This window comes from Raphanus sativus, chromosome 4, assembly GCF_000801105.2.
Source record: "Raphanus sativus cultivar WK10039 chromosome 4, ASM80110v3, whole genome shotgun sequence".
NCBI lineage: Eukaryota > Viridiplantae > Streptophyta > Magnoliopsida > Brassicales > Brassicaceae > Raphanus > Raphanus sativus.
Window position 1 is genome coordinate 45,389,623 of NC_079514.1, and position 25,458 is coordinate 45,415,080.

The 25,458-nt window shown below is 36.4% G+C and overlaps 1 long non-coding RNA gene across 1 annotated transcript; it reads left to right on the forward strand.

The window, feature by feature from the left end:
• The first annotated feature begins 3,128 nt into the window (after positions 1-3,128).
• Positions 3,129-3,627, forward strand: LOC130511601 (uncharacterized). The gene is made up of 3 exons (XR_008945097.1): positions 3,129-3,265; positions 3,353-3,395; positions 3,497-3,627. It is a non-coding gene; the product is annotated as an uncharacterized LOC130511601 (long non-coding RNA).
• Positions 3,628-25,458: the final 21,831 nt, after the last annotated feature.

A 25,458-nucleotide genomic window follows, 5' to 3' on the forward strand; every position in this document is an offset into this window, starting at 1 on the left:
AGTATTAATAGCATCAGACTATAGCGTTTTTGATGTTTCTGCTATTATATACCAACACTGATTTTTTTAATAGCATTTATATATTAAAAACGCTATGTTTGATGTCGCGGGAAAATAATTTGTTTTAGCCGCGTTAATGTGGTAGTATTGGCTCCAATACTTAGAAAAAGGCTCTAACAAATTTTCTCTGATTCACTCTTTTGTATTCTCTCTCTCTCTCTCTCTCTCTCTCTCTCTCTCTCTCTCTCTCTCTCTCTCTCTCTCTCTCTCTCTCACGAACTCATCGTCTCCATCTCTCCTCCATATCTCACGAAATCATGGCTTCCACCGGACAACACTCCAATCTTAGTCATTCACGGCCAGCTGAGTTAAATCTCCTGGGTATCCCAGTTGTAATTTCTCTATCTCTCTTTGCCATTGTCTCTGTTTCCTTTCCGTAGTCCGCTCCCTAAATCCCTCTCTGATTCGAGCAAGAACCCTAATTCTTGATTTGATTTATGATCCATATTTGCTTCAGAGATAGTATTAAACAGAAACCTACTTCATCACCTCTCCCGTCCTCTAAAGTCGTCTCCTTTTCTTCTTCCTCTCAGGCACTTTCTCTGCTCGCCTCAAATCCTGGAGCCATGGCGGAAAGGTTCTCTCTTTTCCCCAATCCTATTGAGAGATTCACTTTTATAATTATCTTTAGTTATCTGATAATTTTTTCAGCTCACTAATCAAAACTAACTTTGATCTTTGTTGGGTGCAGACTGTAACAAAGCTGAGGTTCTCAAGGAATGGTTTCTCTGACCAAGCGAAACATACTTTCAAAGTAAACGTATTTTCTTTTTATTTTTTTTGTCTCCTGTTTCACTTGGAATAGAGAGAGATATAATTGTTTTGTTGGAACCCATTTTGTAGAATCTGTTGAAAGTAGATGACTTTTATAGGATTGACTTCCTTCCAACCCGTTTAGTGGTTGCATCTGTAGAATCATTGAGATTTGTTCAAGTCACAGACTCACATTCTTCTCTTAATTGGCTTCCTTCTTTTATCTTATTGCTTTCCCCGATGTGTCTGATTTTTAAAACAAATATACATGTTTTAATTACAGAGATGTCTACCACGTGATGGCTTGGATTAGCATTTCGTTATACACATGGTAAGAGGACGTTTCTGAGCTCAAATTTCTGTTTGCACCTATCTATTTTAGCTACTCTGTGATATGTCACTAAATTTGGAACTATGCTTCTGTCCTGTCTTCACTTGCAGGAAGGTGCCATCATCTTGGAAGTTAGTTATGGTTCTCTTGTGGCGTGTCAATATCCACGACAGTTCAAACTTGTATGTGAAGGATTCTACCCCTATCTTATCTTTTTTTTTCAATGATAACAAAGATCCATAGTGTGGTTGTCGGAGTGTTGTAGGAAACTGGTTCTGCTCTTAGTAGTGTGTGCGTGTTGTGTGACGTTGAGAAGACAAAGTTTGCAGTTTGATATATTGTGTCTCTTTGTTACATCTGAAATCTTGGTTGGAAATTTTTTCTGTTCTTAGTTAGTAGTGTGTGTGTTGTGCTATGTTGAGAAGACAAAGTTTGCGGTTTGGTCCATTGTGTCTCTTCATTGCATCTGAAACTGGTTATGTTCTTAGTTAGTTGTGTGTGTGATGTGTTATGCTGAGAAACTTTTCATATCTATACATTGTTTGGCTTTGTTCACAATGGATGGTGGCTTTTGTGAGATTTAGTTCAACATGGCTTCTTTGCCTTTGATTGTTCTACTTCGTGTTTCCCTTTTTGCAGGGAACAAAAGTTAAAGAGAAAACAAGCTTTACAAGTCTCCCACAAATCTTGCGACTCCTGCTCTTATTTCTGGTGGTGCTTGCCGTGGAGGTGGAGCTGGCTGATCTGATGAATGCATCTTTGCATGCATGGATACAGTTGGCGGTGTAAGATTGCCTTCCGGATACTGTGGCATTCTTGGATTCAAATCTTCCCATGTGACTATTTGAAACAAAGGGATCATGCCAGTATCTTATAGTCTTGATTCTTGGCCCTTGACTCTGTTAATATGGATACATATACATGTGTGAAGTAAACAAAGGGGTCATACCAGTATCTTGTAGTCTTGACAATTCGAGCACTATGATTCATGTGACAAATTGCATTTTGTAATAATTTAAAGGCTATGTTTAAAATTTAGGATTTAAACCATAAACTTAAATTAGTGTTTATATTTATAAAGTACCTATTACATTTCAATCTATAAAAAATTGTTTTGTTTGTATAATTTTAATCTTAAACCTAAAATCAAAATTTCAATCATTTTAAAATCTAATCTCAAATTTAAAATCAAAACCTCAGACACTAAATTTTAAATCTAAACCCTAAATCTAATACCCTAAACCCCTAATTCAAACCCTACATATAAGTCAAAAATCAAATTACTACAAATAATATAATTACTAAACTTAAACCTATTCCTTATATAAACAATAACTTTATCAATTTCATTTTATAATATGTATCTTAAGCACAATTCTATTTCACAAACCCTTCAAACCCTAAACCCTCCATCTTAACCCCAAATTTGTAATATATACTTAAAATATATAGAACATTTTAAACTTAAATTATATATTGTCAAAACAAAAAAAGATAACTATATAGATCATAACTTTCAAATACAAAACTATAAATATAATGCCATAAACCACATACTTTGAACATCAAACCGTATATCATAAACACTAATCCTTTCATTTTAAACATGTGATCTTACAATTTTAATTTAAACCATAAAATATAAATATAAAATTAACTAAATACATACAGATTATTTAAAACTAAATATCTTTTTCTTACAAAGTAAAAATATGGTCATTACTAATTAGTTTTAGCTTAAGAATTATAAACAAACAAGTTAAAAGAAAAAGAAAAAGAAAAAGGAAAATTGTCATTGACCAATAAGATGATTTTACACGGATCACAATCTCCACCGTCGGATTAGAATGGACTAAAAGAGATCTAATGGTCTAACTTCTTTTCTTCTCTACTGTGTCTCTCTGTCGATCTCTTCTCTCTACAGATCTCAAAAAAATAGTAATCTTGCATCTTTCTAGATGTCTCTGTTTCTATCTCCTCTCCTCTCTGAGTCCCAAGGGTTTTTACTGATTAGAAGTGTTAAGTTTCGATCTCCTCTCCTCTCCTCTCCTCTCAGTCCCAAGGGGGTTTTCTGATTCAAAGTGTTAAGCACAGACGAAGTCTTGGCAACCATCACGACAGGTAAACTCACTTCCCCTTTCTCTTATCTGTTCTCTCTTTCTTTTCATCTTCCTATATACTTCTAATTGATTTTTGTTTTGTTTACAGATCTAAGACGAAGTACGGAATGAGAAGAAGTCGTGTTAACATAGTTAATTGATTTTTGTTTTGTTTTCATCTCTGGCTTCGTCTTTCTCTCTCTATCTCTGTGTTCTAATTCCGGTTTTGTTTTTGTATTCTTTGTTTAAAAAGGCTGAAGAAGCTTGATGGTGGTAGCATCGGCGTCAACAATGGTGGTCTCGACATCATCAATGGTAGTTAGTGCGGTGGAGGAGGCTGTTGGGTGGTGGTCGGCCTCAAAGATAAAGAAACCGAAGGAGGCTGTTAGGTTGATTTTGTTTTTTTAGGTTAGGCTTTAGGTTTACATTTGTAAACCGGGTTTTGTAAACCGTTGTAAACCGGGTTTTGTAAACTGGGTTTTGTAAACCAGAATTTATTTGTAAACTAGAATTAAATTACTAAATAAATTTTGATTTTTAGTTATGAATTAATTGGCTTATTTAAATATAATCATTAACTATTTTTTTGTTTAATTATATTTGGTGGTTTTAAATTTTAAATATTAATTAATTGTTATTCCCGTATATAAAAGCGAATTATATATTATATTTACAATAGCATAGAAATTATCGCTATCTTTGTTTACTTAACTATAGCATAAACGAAAACCGCTATTAAAAGTACCAGACTTTTTATAACGGGCGATGTCAGAGCGGTGAAGGAAGCGCTATGCTTTTCTTTACATAGCGTTTTCCGTCCGCTAAGACTACCCATATTTCCTGTAGTGAAACCAAGCCCATCGCGATTCAGAAAACATCTTCAACGGTCACATTGCGTGAAGACAGAGCAAAAGAGAAGGGAAAACAGGTCATGACATCATGTACGAAACCTTGTGGTCCTGCATTGAGCAACTCCTTTCCAGCCCTTGGATCTCTTCAAGATGAAGGATGATGACATCTGTTTAGTTCTAGGGCTTTCACATCTATCTATATAAGTAATGTAACCCATTTATTGTAAGACTTAAGAATCAAGAAATATAAAACAACGCTTTCTGAATCTTCACTCTTTAAGCTTTTATGGTATCAGAGCTATGGAAGCTCTTGAGATTTACACTCCTCCTTCACTTAAAATAGTGAACTCAGTTACAGTCAAACTCACCGAAAGAAATTACCTGTTGTGGAAGAACCAATTTGAAGCCTTTCTCAACGGACAGAGGCTGCTAGGATTTGTCACCGGACAAAAGCCAAGACCACCACCTACCCTAGATGTTCCAGGCATCAACGGCACGAGCACTCCAGTCACAAACCCCAACTACTACACTTGGTTCCAAACAGACCAAGTCATCAAATCTTGGCTGTTAGGTTCCTTCTCTGAAGATATACAGAGTTTGGTGGTCTCTTGCAACACCTCTCACGAGATCTGGTACACGTTGGGTCAGCACTACAACCGTCCTACCTCGTCAAGACTCTTTGAACTCCAACGTAAGCTTCAGACAGTGACAAAGCAACAGAGGCCCATGACGGAGTATCTCACGGAGATTAAGCATATTTGTGACCAGCTCACTTCCATAGAGAGTCCTGTCTCAGAAAGGATGAAAATTTTTGCTGCTCTCCAAGGTCTGGGCAAAGACTATGAACCCCTCATCACAAGCGTAGAGGGTTCTATAGATATGCTGCAAGATCCCACTTTGGAGGACCTTGTTCCAAGGATTCAAAGCTATGATGCACATATTCAAAGATACAACACTCCTTCAGACGTGTCTCCTCATCTAGCCTTCAACGCTGAGAGATCCAACCAAGCTGCTTACTACAACAACAGAGGAAGAGGTCAGTCTAACAGAAGGTTTGGATCTAACAGAGGCCGAGGGTCTTTCTCTACAAGAGGGAGAGGATTTCATCAACAACTGTCTTCTATAGGGTCTCGCTCCGGTTCCTCTGTATCATCAGTATCTTCTGAAGAGAGACCTTCTTGTCAGATCTGTGGGAGATACGGACACTCTGCTCTGTGTTGTTTGCACAGGTTTAACAACACGTACCAAGAAGAAGAAGATCTGCATGTTGCGCTAGCTGCTATGCGTATTACTGACGTCTCAGACAGTGCTGGTGCTGAATGGTTTGCTGATTCAGGAGCAACATCCCATATCACAAACTCTCCTCAAAACCTCGCTTACACGCAGCCCTACAGAGGAAACGACGCAGTTCTTCTTGGAGATGGAAATTTCTTACCGATAACTCACGTTGGTTCAGCAGACATTGCTTCTTCTTCAGGTACTTCACTTCCTTTGAAAGATGTGCTTGTGTGTCCAGGGATTACAAAGTCTTTACTTTCGGTTTCAAAACTTACTAAAGACTATCCTTGCTCCTTTGAATTTGACTCTGATCGCGTGTGTGTTAAGGACAAGCAAACTCAAAGTCTGTTGAAACAAGGAAACACCCGTGAGGGTCTCTACAGTCTCAAGTCTTCGAGGCCTCAGGTTCATTACTCCACTCGACAGAAGGCAGCAAGTGATGAAGTGTGGCACCGGAGGTTGGGACATCCACAAGATCAAACCCTCAAGTATCTTATTCATAACAAGTTCATTCAGTCAATAAGAGTACCTTGCGGATGTGCGAGTCATGTCAACTAGGGAAGAGTTGTAGGTTACCATTTGTTGAGTCTTCTTTTGTTGCATCTCGACCTCTAGAGAGAGTTCATTGTGATCTCTGGGGTCCATCTCCTGTTACATCTAATCAAGGATTCCGGTTTTATGTTATATTCATAGACAACTTCTCTCGTTTCTGTTGGTTATATCGTCTAAAAGCCAAATCAGATTTCTTTGATGTCTTCATTGGCTGTCAAAAGCTCGTGGAGAATCAGTTGTCTGAGAAGATCGGAATTTTCCAGTGTGATGGAGGTGGTGAGTTCATCAGCAACAAGTTCTTGTCTCACCTGAAGGACTGCGGCATCCAACAGTTCATCTCATGCCCACACACGCCTCAACAGAACGGTTTGGCCGAAAGAAAACATCGACACATCACTGAGTTGGGTTTGACTATGATGTTTGAAAGCAAGACGCCACAGAAGTACTGGGTAGAAGCCTTCTACACAGCGAGCTTTCTGAGTAATCTGTTGCCTTCATCAGCTCTGAAAGATCAGAGAAGTCCTTATGAGTTATTATACAGAAAAGCTCCAGAATACAGCGCATTAAGGTCCTTTGGATGCTCTTGTTATCCAATGCTCAGGGAATATGCAGTGAACAAGTTCGATCCTCGTTCCCTCCACTGTGTATTCCTTGGATACAACGACAAATACAAAGGATATCGTTGCCTTTACCCACCTACCGGACGTGTGTATATATCAAGACACGTTCTGTTTGATGAACAGAGTTTTCCGTTTGCTTCAAAATACAAAGATGCTCACGTTCAAGCAATAACACCATCACTGAATGCTTGGCAAAGAAGTTTTTTGTCTAAAGACTCAGTGGTAATGAAGCCATCCACTGCCTCATCAGCTCCGGTTTTAACTACAAAACTACACATCATGACACCTCCGCTGCCTCAACAGAACACACAACCTCTGTTTAGTGTCTCAGTAAGTGAAGCCGGAAGCAACAGTGCAGCTCAAAGTCAGAGTGGAGGAAATGACAATACACAACAACATGTGGCTGTTAGCAACATTGCTCCTATCTCAACTTCTCAACACTCAATGGTGACAAGGTCTAAAGCTGGCATACGCAAACCGAATCCTAAGTATGCTTTGGTGGCGAACATATCATATGATTCAGTTCCAACTACAGTTGCTGAAGCTCTGAAAGACCCACGTTGGAACAACGCCATGGGAGAAGAGATTGATAACTGTGCTATCACAAAAACTTGGTCTCTCGTTCCACGAACTCGTGAGATGCACGTTCTTGGCAACAAGTGGATTTACAGAAACAAACTCAACGCAGACGGAACTGTAAAGAATCCGAGAGCTCGTTTAGTTGTGCAAGGAAACAATCAAGAAGAAAGTGTGGATTACCTCGAGACATATAGTCCAGTGGTCCGGACTGCAACAGTAAGAACAGTACTGCGCCTTGCTACAATCATGCGTTGGGATGTGAAACAAATGGATGTCAAGAACGCGTTTTTACATGGCGATCTACTCGAGACTGTGTATATGAAACAACCAGCAGGGTTTGTTGATAAAGAAAGGCCTGATCATGTCTGTCTTCTTCACAAGTCACTCTACGGTTTGAAACAATCCCCTCGCGCCTGGTTCAATAAGTTCAGTGATTTCCTCATCGAGTTTGGGTTCGTGTGCAGTGTGAAGGACCCTTCTCTCTTTATCTACAACAAAGAAGGCACTATAATCATGTTACTGCTTTACGTGGACGATATGGCAATTACTGGTACCAGCACTGAGACTATGGCCAAGTTCTTAGCTGCGTTAAACACAAAGTTCAGGATGAAAGATCTTGGGAAGCTCCACTACTTTCTGGGCATTCAAGTCACCTCACATGATACTGGAATGTTTCTCTCTCAAGAACAGTACGCAGTGGATCTTCTCAGGGTTGCAGGAATGGAAAATTGCTCTCCAATCGCTACTCCGCTGCCTCTGCAACTCAACAATGTTCCACATCAGGATGAACTGTTCTACAACGCTCAGTTCTTCAGGAAACTAGCAGGCAAATTGCAATATCTGACTCTAACAAGACCAGATATCCAATTTGCAGTCAACTATGTGTGTCAAAAGATGCATGCCCCGTCTGTCTCTGATTTCACCAATCTAAAACGGATCCTGCGTTACATCAAAGGGACGATTTCTATGGGGCTTATGCTGGTTCCTGATACAGATTGTACTCTCTGCGCCTACAGCGACAGTGATTGGGCTGGGTGTCGAGATACTCGAAGATCTACAGGTGGATTTTGCACTTTCCTTGGTCAAAACCTCATCTCCTGGTCATCTAAGAAGCAGCCGACAGTTTCAAAGAGTTCTACTGAGGCTGAGTACAGATCACTTTCAGAAACAGCTTCGGAGTTAGCTTGGCTCAGTATGTTGCTACGAGAACTTGGAATCTCTCTTTCGGTAACACCTCAGCTGTTTGGTGACAACCTGTCTTCTATCTACCTCACAGCTAACCCCGCTTTTCACAAAAAAACTAAGCACTTTGAAACCGACTATCACTACGTCAGAGAAAGAGTGGCACTATGGGCGCTGGTGGTTAAACACATTCCGGCGCAGCTTCAGTTAGCCGATATTTTCACAAAATCCCTTCCGGCCGCTTCATTTTGCAGTCTGCGTTTCAAACTAGGAGTTAACGTTCCTCCCACGCCTAGTTTGAGAGGGGGTATAAGAGAGATCAGCTCAGATAAGCCCAAGTCACTCGAGGCCCAACAAACCAAGCCTATCGCGATTCAGAAAACATCTTCAATGGTCACTTTGCGTGAAGACAGAGCAAAAGAGAAGGGAAAGCAGGTCATGACATCATGTACGAAACCTTGTGGTCCTGCATTGAGCAACTCCTTCTCAGCCCTTGGATCTCTTCAAGATGAAGGATGATGACATCTGTTTAGTTCTAGGGCTTTCACATCTATCTATATAAGCAATGTAACCCATCTATTGTAGGACTTAAGAATCAAGAAATATAAAACAACGCTTTCTGAATCTTCACTCTTTAAGCTTTTAAGCCCCACCCTCCTTGCTGATGTGGTAGCTTGAGAGGGCAGATAATGCAACTTTATATAGATAGATTCTACAAGCATTTGTTATTACTAAACGTTCATCCGTTATTTTTACATCAAATTTATGAAAATTTTACGATATTCTATACATAATATATGAAATATGGAACACTCATAATCACATACTTAAAATATAAGCCATCAGTTGCTGTTTAAACATGCAAATCAGTTCACATCCTTAATGCATTTTGAAAAAAATCTTTACAATACATGACAGTCATTCTCTAAATCATGACATGTCTTAGCATCTGGAAACCCATATATAAATACCGACTACAACCTACTGTTATAGCTTTGGCAAAAGAAAAACAAGGATCAAAATGGTCCACCGATAAGTTTAAAAAAGAAAAATATGGTCCAACGACACTTCTTATCAAAGCTGGAAGACATCCCAATAAAATTCATGGTGACATTGTGCTTTCTTTCTAAATCCAGTGTATAACCTTATGAAATCAAGCACCATTCTAGCAAATGCCATAGCTGATAGTCTACAAGAACATTAACCTAATCCCACTCACAGACCATCTTACACATGTTCAACGACTTTGAAACAATATCTCGCTTGCGACAATTTCTCATTACATCCAAAAAATTGACATGTATTTCAACAAAAGCAATTGGCATAATACATTTCCCTATAGCAGCCAAAGTTCAGTTTGAAAATTCTATCTGTCTATACATAATATTGATGTTATGCATGAGAGACACCAATGTCGAACAAAAAAAAGTTTGATAAACTTTGAATGGCAACTAAACAAAACAAGAGCTGACAACTGCTGCAAGCACTTCAATAAATTACTCCATAGAGTGAAAGTAACTAGGCTTGAATGTTACCCGACAAATCATATGAATATAAGAACAACAGTTACATGTCTTCTCAATATCATTTAAGATTGGTATGACACGTGCCTCTATTACAAGAAAATGATTAGGTTTATTATCATATAGTTTGAGCAAAACATGTTAGCTTATGTTGTTCAACTACTATCTCAAAGACCAAAATAAATAAAGAATTTTTTCAAAAAAAAATTTGTGAGCACTGAACATCACCCGATTAGAACATAGGTTTTAAAGGATACTAGCCCTTGATCCGCGCATCCACACGGGATTTGTTCTACATAATTATTTAACTTTAATTGATTTATATTAACATAATTTTTTGAGTTTTGACATATTTGTGTCTTGTTTATTTATAAATTATGAGATTGAGTTTTTATTTTATTGTAATTTTATTTATTTACTTGGTAAAGTAGATATTAAAATGTAAAATATAAAAGTTTTAAGTATAGTTGTAGGTTTTATGAAATTAAACTATAAATATTGGTATTTAAAGTTGACTATAAAGTTCAAAATTTACATTAATATTTTTTTAAACAGATACATTATTTAGACAGAAACTGAAAAAATAATGAAAGCAAGTTACAAAAAACATTCAAATTTGTTTGAAAATTTAATTTAGAAAGCCTAACTTAAACTCTGCTATTAAAAATAGAGTTCGTTGTTACAATGGGCCACAGGAAGTTTTTAATTGGTTAAGTGGGTCGCTGGAAGTCTTTATTGGAGGAACGGCCCGCTAGTGAGGAGAGAAAAAATCGATGCCCATTTTTGGCCTTTTGACCCGTGTACTTCCAACATGTGACCCATGAAACTTATGAAATCGACACACTACAAACGACCCAGAGACTTGGCGACCCACGCAAATTCCATGTTTTCTCACGTGTGAGCGACCGGCTCAGTTTTTTTAGTGGATTTTTGGTGACCGTTAAAAAAGGTTAAAGGTAACAATTTGTCCTTTCACCTTATCTTTTCTCGCCAGTTAATGTTTTCTGATATTTGTGATAATATTAATAAACTAATTTGTGGGTCTGCTTACTCGTTAATGGTGAGATTAAGTTAGAACTGGTGGACAACAAAAAGAAGAAACCCTAAGAGAAGAAGATATCTTGATCCTCTGAGGCCGTCGATGTGCATCCACCGTAACTGAAAAGGATGGAAACAATTATTGGTGGTCGGAGCGTCAGGTCAACTATTTGATTTTAATCTAATTATGTAAGTAATTTTGGATACATTTATTTGTTTTATATATTTTTATCAAAAATATCAATTAAAAATATCTGTGAAAGTATGAGTTTCACAAAACTTTATGAAAAGATAGTTTCAAATCTTAGAGAGAAAGAACTTAACTAAATGCAATGAATAAAACAAATCTGATTTGGTCTAATTACTATCAAAAATATTATAATTCAGTTTAGAGAAATATGTAATTCAATATATCTGAAAATGAATGACCAAACCAATCTAGGTTCTTATAAAAAATCGAAAATTAACTTTGTAATAGTTGTATTATTATTATTATATATATATATATATATATATATATATATATATATTACAGAATGATTCAATATACATTGATAAATGAAAGTGAAATTTTAACTAAACTGTTATGATTTAATTCTTTTGAAAATTTATATATATATATATGCATGAGATTTGAATTTTTAATTGATCAATACTTTATTTTTTTATATTCAATTCTCAATACAAAAATAAATAAAATCATACATAATTTTAGCAAATTTACAAATCCAAGACAAGAATAACTAAACTAAATGGATTAACAAAACTAATCAAAATTTATAAAGATAATAATACTATGGTTGAATTCAGAAAAATATAAATAGTCCAACATACCTTAGGGCATCCACAACTGTGTTACTCATAGCTCGATAACCCATATAAGTTTTTTATATTATTTTATTAATTTTATATTTTTCAGTTTAAAGAAAAAAAAAGGGGTCAATCGCGGGTTTTCACGCGGCGACGGGACCCGCGCACAGTGACGAGCCCGGCAGAATGGTCCTTACCCACGGACTACAAGACACAATTATAGCACAAATTCCTAATTTTTTCGTCCCCACATATTATAAAAATAATTTGTTGCTAAGGATTTTTTTGTAAGGATCAGCGTTGCAGCTGCTCTTAATAATAATCAAACTGTTGTCATTCTATGATCTTATCTCTTCTCATTCTATGACCCTACTCATGAACTGATTTATTTTTGTGAAAAAACTCGTTTAAGCAAGTTACCTCATTCTCTCATGAATTTTTCAAGATGCTTATGCACAACTCTCCCTTTTTTTTTTTTTTTTTGTCAACAAGATACAGACTCATATAGACTCTGTAAACCAAACTGGGAGCTCCGCATCCATGTGAACGACAAAAGACGATTGCTTCCTTGCACTACGTGCTAAGCTGTCCGCCTTTTTATTTGCACAACTCTCCCTTAAGCTTAACTATAGAGAAGACACACAAAGTGGTGAGAAAGATAGGAAAAAATAGATACTGCAAATTACCAAGGATGATATGAAATGGTAAAGCTTGAGAAAATCAATGTTTTTGTAAGTAGGTATGCTCTTCATCACTCAGCTTTGCTCGAGTGTTTGGTTGGAAACGTCTAGGTGGAGGTCCATATCCATCCAAGTCAATGATCTATCTGAGAGACAAAAAATGGTTACAACTCGTAAACTACGAGTATATAATTAAATTGGCCAATGCTAAAATCAGAAAACTTTATAACCCATCGTGTAAGTCTTTAACTTTTGTGAAGTGTAAGGATGGTAGTAAATGGATTTCAAATTATTTGGAGGATAGGTTCAAAACCCAAAATCATATTTTGTCACCACAATCTAACACAAACTTGAAACTTTAGTGAAATTTGATCAAATGAAACAGTAGACAACATACCAAAAGAAGATAGGATCGAAATGTTTTTTTTCCTTCTTATTGTCGGGCTGTCATCATCATGGAGGAGTAGATTCTTCATCTCCTCCTTCTTTGGAGATGGTTCTCCTAGTCCTTCTTTGAGCCCGTATCCGGTAGATTTCGTGCCGGTAATATAGCTGTTTCTGCAGAGTTTTCAATTAGAGTTGGGATGACGATGAGAAGAAGCGCTTTATATAGATGGAGAAAAGGGGAAGGTGGAACAAAACCATTAAAACTGGATTAAAGAGCATAATGTACTAATGAAGAGGGATAATTGTAACTGCGAAATGTTTGGTGCTGAGAATTTGATCGGTTACGACGAAAAAGAATATTTGGAGAAAAACAAACTTCACTCTTCAGAAATGGCGAGATGAGCTTGAATCAAGTAGTTTAATAAATGTAAACACAGCTCAAATGAAAACACAAATTTATGGCCCAAATTTTTTTGATGATATAGACAAATGATTGTCTAGGAATATTTCATCCTATATGGACACTTTAAAATGACATGAAATTAGTTCATTTTATATAGTAGAGATTTGAGCAAAACATGTTAGCTCATTCTGTTCCATTACTATCTCAAAGACCAAATAAATAAAGAAATTCTTTTAGAAAATTTATGAACACTAAACATCATCCGATTAGAACTTAGAATTTAAAGGAGAAATTGCCAAAAATACCATTTTCATAGTACCACTTTTCATATTTACACTAACCACTTTTACCACTATTTTTAATGAAGGGTCTAGATTTAAAGGTTTAGGATTTAGGGTTTAGATTTGATGTTTTAGGGTTTAAGGTATATAGTTTAGGGTTTAGAGTTTAGGATTTAGGGTTTAGAGTTAAGGATTTAGGGTTTATGGTTTAGACTTTAGGGTTTAGGGTTTAGGATATTGAATTTAGGGTATATAGTTTAGGGTTTAGGGTTTAGAGTTGAAGATTTTGGGTTTAGGGTTTAGAATTGGAGGTTTAGGAATTAGAATTTGGGATTAGAAGTTTGAAAAACATATAAAAATGAAGATATAAGAGTCTTTACCATTTTAATAAATAAGTGTTATAAATATTGTAGTGATGTCCATATGGAAAGTCCTAGATATACTTGTTCCCCACTCCAAGTTAAGCTTTGTCTCCAAGCTATTGTATCCTATATAAGGAGATCATTATTCATGGAATAAGACACACCAATTTGTCTCTTCTCTTCTCTTCTTTATTTACAACACGTTATCAGCACGAGACTCTAAACCCTAGCTAAAATCCAGCGACCACAAAAATCTTAATTTCAGCCGCAACTTTAAATCGTCATATCTCCCTAACCGTAAGGATCCAGACGGCGAGTAATATATCAAATTGAAGCTCTTGACGAGACGAATCTAGCGATAACCCATATAAGTTTTTTATATTATTTTATTAATTTTATATTTTTCAGTTTAAAGAAAAAAAAAGGGGTCAATCGCGGGTTTTCACGCGGCGACGGGACCCGCGCACAGTGACGAGCCCGGCAGAATGGTCCTTACCCACGGACTACAAGACACAATTATAGCACAAATTCCTAATTTTTTTCGTCCCCACATATTATAAAAATAATTTGTTGCTAAGGATTTTTTTGTAAGGATCAGCGTTGCAGCTGCTCTTAATAATAATCAAACTGTTGTCATTCTATGATCTTATCTCTTCTCATTCTATGACCCTACTCATGAACTGATTTATTTTTGTGAAAAAACTCGTTTAAGCAAGTTACCTCATTCTCTCATGAATTTTTCAAGATGCTTATGCACAACTCTCCCTTTTTTTTTTTTTTTTGTCAACAAGATACAGACTCATATAGACTCTGTAAACCAAACTGGGAGCTCCGCATCCATGTGAACGACAAAAGACGATTGCTTCCTTGCACTACGTGCTAAGCTGTCCGCCTTTTTATTTGCACAACTCTCCCTTAAGCTTAACTATAGAGAAGACACACAAAGTGGTGAGAAAGATAGGAAAAAATAGATACTGCAAATTACCAAGGATGATATGAAATGGTAAAGCTTGAGAAAATCAATGTTTTTGTAAGTAGGTATGCTCTTCATCACTCAGCTTTGCTCGAGTGTTTGGTTGGAAACGTCTAGGTGGAGGTCCATATCCATCCAAGTCAATGATCTATCTGAGAGACAAAAAATGGTTACAACTCGTAAACTACGAGTATATAATTAAATTGGCCAATGCTAAAATCAGAAAACTTTATAACCCATCGTGTAAGTCTTTAACTTTTGTGAAGTGTAAGGATGGTAGTAAATGGATTTCAAATTATTTGGAGGATAGGTTCAAAACCCAAAATCATATTTTGTCACCACAATCTAACACAAACTTGAAACTTTAGTGAAATTTGATCAAATGAAACAGTAGACAACATACCAAAAGAAGATAGGATCGAAATGTTTTTTTTCCTTCTTATTCTCGGGCTGTCATCATCATGGAGGAGTAGATTCTTCATCTCCTCCTTCTTTGGAGATGGTTCTCCTAGTCCTTCTTTGAGCCCGTATCCGGTAGATTTCGTGCCGGTAATATAGCTGTTTCTGCAGAGTTTTCAATTAGAGTTGGGATGACGATGAGAAGAAGCGCTTTATATAGATGGAGAAAAGGGGAAGGTGGAACAAAACCATTAAAACTGGATTAAAGAGCATAATGTACTAATGAAGAGGGATAATTGTAACTGCGAAATGTTTGGTGCTGAGAATTTGATCGGTTACGACGAAAAAGAATATTTGGAGAAAAACAAACTTCACTCTTCAGAAATGGCGAGATGAGCTTGAATCAAGTAGTTTAATAAATGTAAACACAGCTCAAATGAAAACACAAATTTATGGCCCAAATTTTTTTGATGATATAGACAAATGATTGTCTAGGAATATTTCATCCTATATGGACACTTTAAAATGACATGAAATTAGTTCCTTTTATATAGTAGAGATTTGAGCAAAACATGTTAGCTCATTCTGTTCCATTACTATCTCAAAGACCAAATAAATAAAGAAATTCTTTTAGAAAATTTATGAACACTAAACATCATCCGATTAGAACTTAGAATTTAAAAGGAGAAATTGCCAAAAATACCATTTTCATAGTACCACTTTTCATATTTACACTAACCACTTTTACCACTATTTTTAATGAAGGGTCTAGATTTAAAGGTTTAGGATTTAGGGTTTAGATTTGATGTTTTAGGGTTTAAGGTATATAGTTTAGGGTTTAGAGTTTAGGATTTAGGGTTTAGAGTTAAGGATTTAGGGTTTATGGTTTAGACTTTAGGGTTTAGGGTTTAGGATATTGAATTTAGGGTATATAGTTTAGGGTTTAGGGTTTAGAGTTGAAGATTTTGGGTTTAGGGTTTAGAATTGGAGGTTTAGGAATTAGAATTTGGGATTAGAAGTTTGAAAAACATATAAAAATGAAGATATAAGAGTCTTTACCATTTTAATAAATAAGTGTTATAAATATTGTAGTGATGTCCATATGGAAAGTCCTAGATATACTTGTTCCCCACTCCAAGTTAAGCTTTGTCTCCAAGCTATTGTATCCTATATAAGGAGATCATTATTCATGGAATAAGACACACCAATTTGTCTCTTCTCTTCTCTTCTTTATTTACAACACGTTATCAGCACGAGACTCTAAACCCTAGCTAAAATCCAGCGACCACAAAAATCTTAATTTCAGCCGCAACTTTAAATCGTCATATCTCCCTAACCGTAAGGATCCAGACGGCGAGTAATATATCAAATTGAAGCTCTTGACGAGACGAATCTAGCGCCGCAGACCACGCATCAATCCGACTCCAGACGCGCCGTCACCTCCCAGTGCAAGCCGCGCCATCAAAGATCATCCAAAACCCTAATAGCCGCCAACTCCTTATCTCTCTTAATTTCGATTTCTATTGTTCTTAGATCTCATACTAATCCAACTTTAAAACTTTCATTGTTGATTATTTAAGGTTTCTAAAAGAGGAACCAAGGAGAAAAGATCGGCAAAGATTAAGGTAAGATCTCAAGAACCCTAATCTTTACTTGTGGTTCAAGCAATTCGGGTTTCAAACTTCTCTTCATCTTTTTATCCGATTTAAAAATTTTGCGATTTGATTTGGTTGATTTTAGTTCTTGTTTATTTTAAAATCAAAACCCTAAACCCTTAATAGTTTTACATGACTTTAGTTTTGTATGGACAACAAGTGATACCCCTTTAAGGATGACACGCTATATGTCCAAACAAAATTTAAGGTCAATGTTTAACCTAATCCTAAAAACAGATTTGAATTTTAAACCCTAATCCTTAAAGTTTAAATCTGATTTTAAGAAACCCTAAACCCTAAAATATAAAGCATGTGATTACATGACTTTCGTTTTGTATGGACAACAAGTGATACCCCTTTAAGGATGACACGCTATATGTCCAAACAAAACATAAGGTTAATGTTTTCCACATCTTTTGGTCGATGATGCACACCATAGTGTGGCTAGACCATGATTTTCTTTTAAGTCAATGATGCATACCAATAGGTATGACTAGACCATATGAAGTAAAGGTCGATGATACGTACTCTTAAGTACGATTAGACCATAAAATAAAATCAATGGTCGATGATGTTCACCCTCAGGTGCAACTAGATTTTTCACCCGTGATTCACGGTGATCATCCACGATGATCCGCGTTGATCTATGATCCATGATGATCTTCGATGATCCGCGATGATCTACGATGATCAGTGATCCAAGGTGATCCACGGTGATCCTCGATGATCCACAGTGATCCACAATCACCGGTGATGGATGATGCGCACCACAGTGCAGCTAAATCACGATCCGTTTTATTTGGTCGAGGAAGTGTACCGAATGGTACTACTAGACCATTAAACCGCATGGGCGATGTAGCATACCATATGGTATGGCTAGACCATGCACTCGTCCATCCCACTATTTTCAAGGGATTTATAAATCAAACAAGTTGATTAAGAGATGGATGAGTTATGAGAAAGTAAATTTCTAAAGAGAATGCAAACTGGCCGTATGACCCTCTTATTTGTTTGCTGGCAATGTGATTTAATTGTGTAATAGCCGAATGGCATTGGTCACACAAGCCATATGGCTTTATTGTTTACATACTGGCCGAGTGCCTTTTATTTCTTGGATAGCCAATGGCATCAGAAATTGTATGTACTAACACAAATCATTTTGATATGATTCAGATGTCGAGACTCCATCACTCGGATTACCCAGCCCTTGATCTCAATGGAGACAATTACCTTGATTGGGCGATGAACACTTCAGCCGATTTAAAGTCTAAAGGACTTGGGAAGTGTATCAAATACGGCAATGATACCCTTGCATATGAAAGGCGTAGAGCTGTTTTGATAATGAGAAAGCATCTCGTGAAGGATCTGTATGATGAGTGCAGTTACATCAACGATCCTTACGATCTCTGGTCGAGATTGAACACCATGTTCTTCGAGCCATTACTAGATGAGTCCATGAAAGAATGGAAGGCTCTGAGGTTCCAGGATTATGAATCCGTGGATGACTATCACTTTGATCTTATGAGAATCACCTATAGTCTTAAACTATGTGGTGAAGTGATAACAAACTATGACTTGTTAAGCAAGACTCGTGACACGATCCATTCAAAGGAAGTGTTGTTATCACAGAAGGCTAAAGGTTTCACAACCTATTACGACCTTCTCTCATACCTTTCAGCTCTTGAGGAAAAGAAGCAGAAAAGGAAAGTCAACCTCGACAAACTCGACTATGTTATGGAAATAAGTGCCGAGTATCAATGTGAGATGATATACGGTGATGCTGAAGAAGCTAAGAAAAGAAAATTCGGGTGGACTCATATAGATGATGAGATTGGTTTATTCATTGAATAGAGAACCAAATGTGAGCCACGTCCAAGATGTTATTATGGACTGGCCGGCTATTGTTTAAGCCTTTTGACATTCTGATTTCATACTTATGATTTGGTGTTTTGTTTTAAATATAATTTGTCATTCAAATTTCATAACATTAATAAAAGTTTTTCTTTTATCTTGATTGATTTGCTTGAAAAATATTTTTGATTGACAAATGAGAATGAAAACTCGAGAAGAGTATGTCTAGACCACCACGCCTAAGGCATGGCCTTAAGAGGCACGAAATTTATCACCTAAGACCCATTGAGAGAGACCCAAAATCCCCACTGGCCGTGGACAAGGATACCACAATAACCGTGGTTGTAGATCCAATCATGGTCGAGGAGGGAGTAAAGGTCGAAATGGCATTACAAGCCACATCAAAATGGTTTCAATAATAAACCAATGGGCAAAGTAAAGAAAAATGAAATGTTCCTTTAGCTAATGAAAATCGCCAAAGGCATACATATAAAAGAGGTCGAGACTACATTCTCCCTACTGATCTAATACTATGCTAAGGATCAGTGTGATAAGGCATAAAAGCCTAGGTAACCAGTAAGGTTCACCAACGAATTTATACACTTTATGGCATGACCGGATTAGCCATCCTGGTCTGAACTTGATTAATAAGGCACAAAGAGTTATCCCATAAGATCTCACGTTGTGAAACATGTACACAAGGGAAACTCAGTAGGCTTCATTGTTCCAAGCAACACGAAAGTATAATCTGATCATGAGGATAGTGAGAACAAAACCCGTGATCATGACCAGACCACAAATTTGTGTATCATGGTCTAAAACCATGCTGACCGTCCAAGCATTACGTTTAAGTGAGGACAAACAAATGTATTTTATAGCATGTTCATGAGGGGGAGAATAAACACTCCGTATGGTCCATGACCATACTATAAAACCCGAACATGACAAGCCTGGCCGAAGGCCATAAGGCATTATAGCTTGGCCGTATAAGGCATAACCTATAAGGTTGAGACTTAAAAAGTCTATAAGCTTGGGTACACCACAAGAATACATGTATGAAAGATAAGATACATCAGGCCATATAAAGTGAGCATAGATATTCCCGTCTAAAGATGATAAAGGGTCATAATCCAGATATAGACCATCCTAAGACTTTATGGATAAACCACCACATACCTATGTGCCATCTAGGATGGAATACCTCATCTAAGGATGAGATGAAAATCGGGAATATATGTTAGATAAGAGAACATGACCTTTCTCCCACGAATTCAATGAGAACATGAGCCAAACAAAGGTGATCATATTACACGGATTACATACAAGATGAATCCGACTATCCAACATCATGGAGAAAGCTATAAGCTGGTAAATAGAAAGTAAAAAATGGAATGGTTCTAACCATCCAAGTCTTGGCAAAGATCCTCGGACCAGATATATATGTACTGGACGTCCATAAACAAAGAAAGAATGATAGCCAGACAGACCCGAAAAAATAACTAAGTCATACCAGCTTAGCACCACTATATAAATGTCCTAGTAGAGACATAATCAAGTTGCTATAGAAGTCTATACAAGATAGACCAGAATGTTCCATATATAATGAACCACGGATAGAAAGAGATAAGGTGCTCATAATGATAGATCCGGGTTCATGAAAGAGAAACTATACTAGACAATGAGATAAGACCGGCCGGTCCTAAGGTACAGGTATCATACAATGTAGCCTTGCAAACTACAAAGTATTCAATGATCCTGATAATAATAAAATCTCAATCGATTGTATCATGTCTAGAACGCGATAGAATGCGATGGAACATTATATAAGGTGTCGACACATACACACACTCATAAGTGATAAAGAGAAAGCACTTGAGCATAAGAGATATGCGAGGATCACTAACCCACGTAAGAGTACTCATCATAGAGAAATGAATGGGACGTGGAGTTATAGTAAAGAATGAATATGATGGGCGTATTGGCCAAATACATAAGATAGACGCCATCTAACCAGTGAACAAATGAGTCTTGTGAGGAAAAGAAAATCGTGAGCTTTAGAACATGAAAGTACAGACAAGTGGTCGTACATGTTGCTACATAAAGCATTCGAAAGGAATGGCTTGATCACACAAGGATACTCACAGGGACTAAGGAACAAGGAAATAAATTCCTAGGTGGTGAATGCTACTACTACCCAATATCGAAATTAATAAAGATTTGGACATCTAAGGAAGATGTAGTAGACATTGGATATATCACTGGATATAAAGGTAACATAAGATACCTTGAGAAATAAGAAAGAAGTTCTCATATAACAACATCGTTCCTGCGTTGTTCATGGACTGAAATGCAGCTGCATGCGTGTATGTACACACGATATGATAAGACTAAGTGATGCTTAGTAGAAAGTTCTATAAGAACGTTTCTGATCAGTCCATATAGTAGTCAATATATTCCTTGTGTTTATACTTAAAGAAAGGATGATTAATGATTGATTCTTGGAAAGGCTATGAAAAGACTACGAAGATCTATAGTAGAGATCATTAGCCGTATATGAATGTTGGGATCTATGATTCAACGTACCAAGAATAGATTGATCAAATGGTCTGAGAATCCATCAGATTCACGACCAAAGGGAACCATACTGACTAGGATCATGTCCGACCTAGTTCGACCTTAATCATAATTGGTCCCAACCAATCCATCCCGTCCAGCTTGTTCCGACCAGTTCCTCTAGGTCTTAAATCCGACCTAAACCATCCAAGTGAGAGGAACGTCCTATTGACCAAAAAGTGGCTTAGTTTTGATTAAACTTCAAACTATAACACAATAGCCACTTCATGAACATGCCGTGGACATATACTAAAAGTTCATAAAGAGTTTTGGTCAAAGGATATGAATAAGATATATAGTGGACAAAAACATAATCCGGATGGATTATGGATGATGTCATGATCCGGACAGATCATGGACATACAAAGACATTCATGGTCGAATTTATCTAAGAGAGATAAACCATATGATCCGAATGGACCATGAATATCATGAAAGCATTTTGTTGATGCAGGTTACCAGTTCGATCCACACAGTGCTAAGTCCCAAACCGGCTATGTTTTCACATATGGAGGCACGTCCATTTTATGGAGATCAGTCAAGCAGACTATATCAGCCACATCATCCAATCACTCGGATATATTGGCGATCCATGAAGCAAGCAGAGAGTATGTCTGATTGAGACTCATGACACACCATATTCGGACAGCATGTGGGATCACGGATGGTAAAGACGAGCCGACCGTTCTTTACGAAGACAATGCGGCCTGCATAGCTCAGCTCAAAGATGGTTACATCAAGGGTGACAAGACTAATCATGTTCTCCCCAAGTTCTTCTTCACCCATGATCTTCAGAAAGAAGGAGAGGTCAAGGTACTCTAAGTCAGATCCAGCGAGAACTCAGCCGACCTCTTCACTTAGGCATTACCAACATGCACGCTCAGGAAGCTTATGCAGCAGATTGGTATGCGATCACTGAGAAGCCTTCAGTGATGTTCACTTCAGGGGAAGTAATGCGGCTGTACTCTTTTTCCTATCCATGGCTTCCCGTTTTTACCACATTGGGTTTTTGGGTTTACCATGGAAAGGTTTTAACGAGGCAGTATTCCAAACACATTACAAACTCTAGACGGTTATGGCATTACAATCTCGGTTTTTAACGAGGCAGCATCTACAGCGTTTCGAAAGCACTTCGACATATTGGACATCAAGGGGAAGTGTTATAAATATTGTAGTGATGTCCATATGGAAAGTCCTAGATATACTTGTTCCCCACTCCAAGTTAAGCTTTGTCTCCAAGCTATTGTATCCTATATAAGGAGATCATTATTCATGGAATAAGACACACCAATTTGTCTCTTCTCTTCTCTTCTTTATTTACAACAATAAGGTATTTTTGAAAATGTGTCTTTTGTGGTGGTAAAGATGAATAATGGTACCTTGAAAGTGGTATTTTTGAAAATTTCCCATTTAAAAGATATTAGATGTGAAGTTTTGCTCCACAGTAATACACTTGTCCCACCGTACTTTATAAAAAATTAACATATGCCTCATTTTTACCGATGCAAATATGAAATTATACAACTCTAAATAATCATGTAAACCACTATTCTGAGATGAACAACAACACAACTCAATACAATTACAAACAGACATCAAAACTCTTTTAAATAAGTTATCAATTTCCGCGTGAAACACATATCTTCTCTAATAATATATATACTAGATTTCTACCCGCACAACCGTGCGAGTGTTGATTTTCATTTTATATACATAAATATTTGGATTGATGGTAAGGTAAAAAAAATCAAATGTTGAGAATTAGAATAATAGGATTACATTTAATAAGGAATTAAATAATAATAATAAAGAATTAAATATCGGTTTGTTAACCAATCCGGTTTTGTAGAAGCCGATGGTTATATTATGAGTGATATATTATTTAGTCATATTATTAATTATAAATGAATAAAAACTGATTTCTAATGAGGATCCATTTTTTAAAAAATCACACATGAATTGAGGTTATGACTTCTGTTTTAATATATAAGACTAGATCTCGAATCCGCACAACCGTGCAGGTATTTGTTTTCATTTAATTTTATATAAACAATTTATTTTAAATTCTAAATTGTATATATTATAATATATATGAGGTGTGTCTATCATTTTTGAAAATATAATAATTTTGCCGTTTATTTTTTTTGTTTAATATGTTGTTTCAAATTTTCACATATATTTGTATATTCTTCTATATGACATATATAAAGATTGAGCATGCGTTCATAATCACATTATTTCTTTATTTAATTTACCAATATATATAAAGATTGAGTATGCAATCATATAATGTTTTAGTGATTACAACAATATAAACAGATGTTTACTGGTTAATTTTAGTTGAAATTGTCTGTCTACAGATGGTTCTATGGTTTGATAGTTATTTCAACTATATTATACGATGGTCTATTTCAATCGTACACTCCCACATATATTAATCCTACCAAAACATCTTAATATACAATGGTTAATCTAAATTACACCAATATGAAACATTTATTAAGTATTCAAACATGTGTTTGTTAACAAATCCTGATTTTTAGGAATAATTTATTATAAATGATATATTATTATGATATGTTTAGTAATTAATGAATGCTAAGTGATTTCTAGTTAAATGTCTATTTTTAAAAAATATCACACATAAATTAAGGTTGTGACTTCTCTTTTAATATAATAGATATTAAAATTATGAAAATAAAAATATTAATTTATTAATTTAATATAACTTTATCATATTTATTTCAGTATACGAATTATTTTATATGAAAGTTTATGATTAGAAAATAAATAAAATATATTTTTATTTTTGTTTTATAAATAACTGAATATACATTATGCATAATAATAATTTATTATTAATTACGAATTTATATACATTTTTTAAACTGAGATCTTGTAATATCTTTTACAACAAATTTGTTAGAAGTTTTTAAAAATATTTTTTTTTTCAAATGAAAAGATATTAAAAGATATTAAATGATATTAAATTATATTATGATTAAAGTAGTTATATAGATTTTATACAGTATTATTTATACTAAGAAAACATATTTATAAATATCTAATAGTAGGTCCGAATTTTAAAAAAGCACACATGAGTGAAGTAGAGCTGTCAATTGGTCGGGCCGTCCGTAGGCTCGCCCTGTCCAAACTCATATGGGTGGTCCATTGTCAAGCCCAAATGACATATGGGTTAGTTGGGCCGAAGACCAAATGGTCCGTGGGCATATTGGTCTTAGACCAAATGGACATTGGGCTAGCCCAATACAAGAGTTGTGATTTCATTCAACAGAGCAATATGATTCATTCGGTTTCACGAGAGTTCTCGAGGGTTCATCGAGGAGGGTGATTCGATTTCAACTGTGATTCGTCGAGGGTTCATCGAGGGTGAAGCGATGACGACATCGAGGGTTCATCCAGGGTGAAGTGAAGACGGCAATCTCTCTGTCTCTGCTGCGACTTCTCCCCGTCGATCTCTCTCTCTCCGGCGATCTTCCTCTCTCCGGCGATATCTCTCTCCGGTGAACTCTCTCTCAAGTAAGACCTCTTGAAGACTTATCGTTAGACTTATCGTTAGACTTATCGTTGTGGATTGATTTATGGGTTTTGCATTAGGCGTGAAGCGACGACGGCGATCTCTCTCTCCGGCGTTCTCTCTCTTGGGCTCTCTCTCCGGCGTTCTCTCTCTCTCTGGCTCTCTCTCCGGCGTTCTCTCTCTCTCGGCCACTCTTGCGAAGCAGGTGAGCCTTAGTAAGAGTCTCTGTGGTTTGACCTTAGTATAAATTTCTAACGTATGAGTATCAGTGTATGTTAGTGATGAAGTTAGTGATCTGTACTTGATGGATATGTGTCTCAGTGTGTTAGTGATTGACTTATGTTAGTGATGATGATGACGTTTTCATTATGTGAAGTTACACTAATTAACATAAGTCTACAAGTCATTTTGAATGGTTTGCTTATCTCTGTTACAGGACAATGGACTATGATACTCCAAGTCAAAACCTGGAACATGAAGATGAGGACGATCAGTTTTATCTTGAGAATGAAGACATGGAACATGAAGATGAGGATGATCCAATGCCTTAAGAAAGCGGTTCTTCAGAGAAAGCTACCACTAGTAGCAGTTCAAATAGACGTCGTGCTAAGTGCTGGAATAACTTTATACCAGGAGAGAA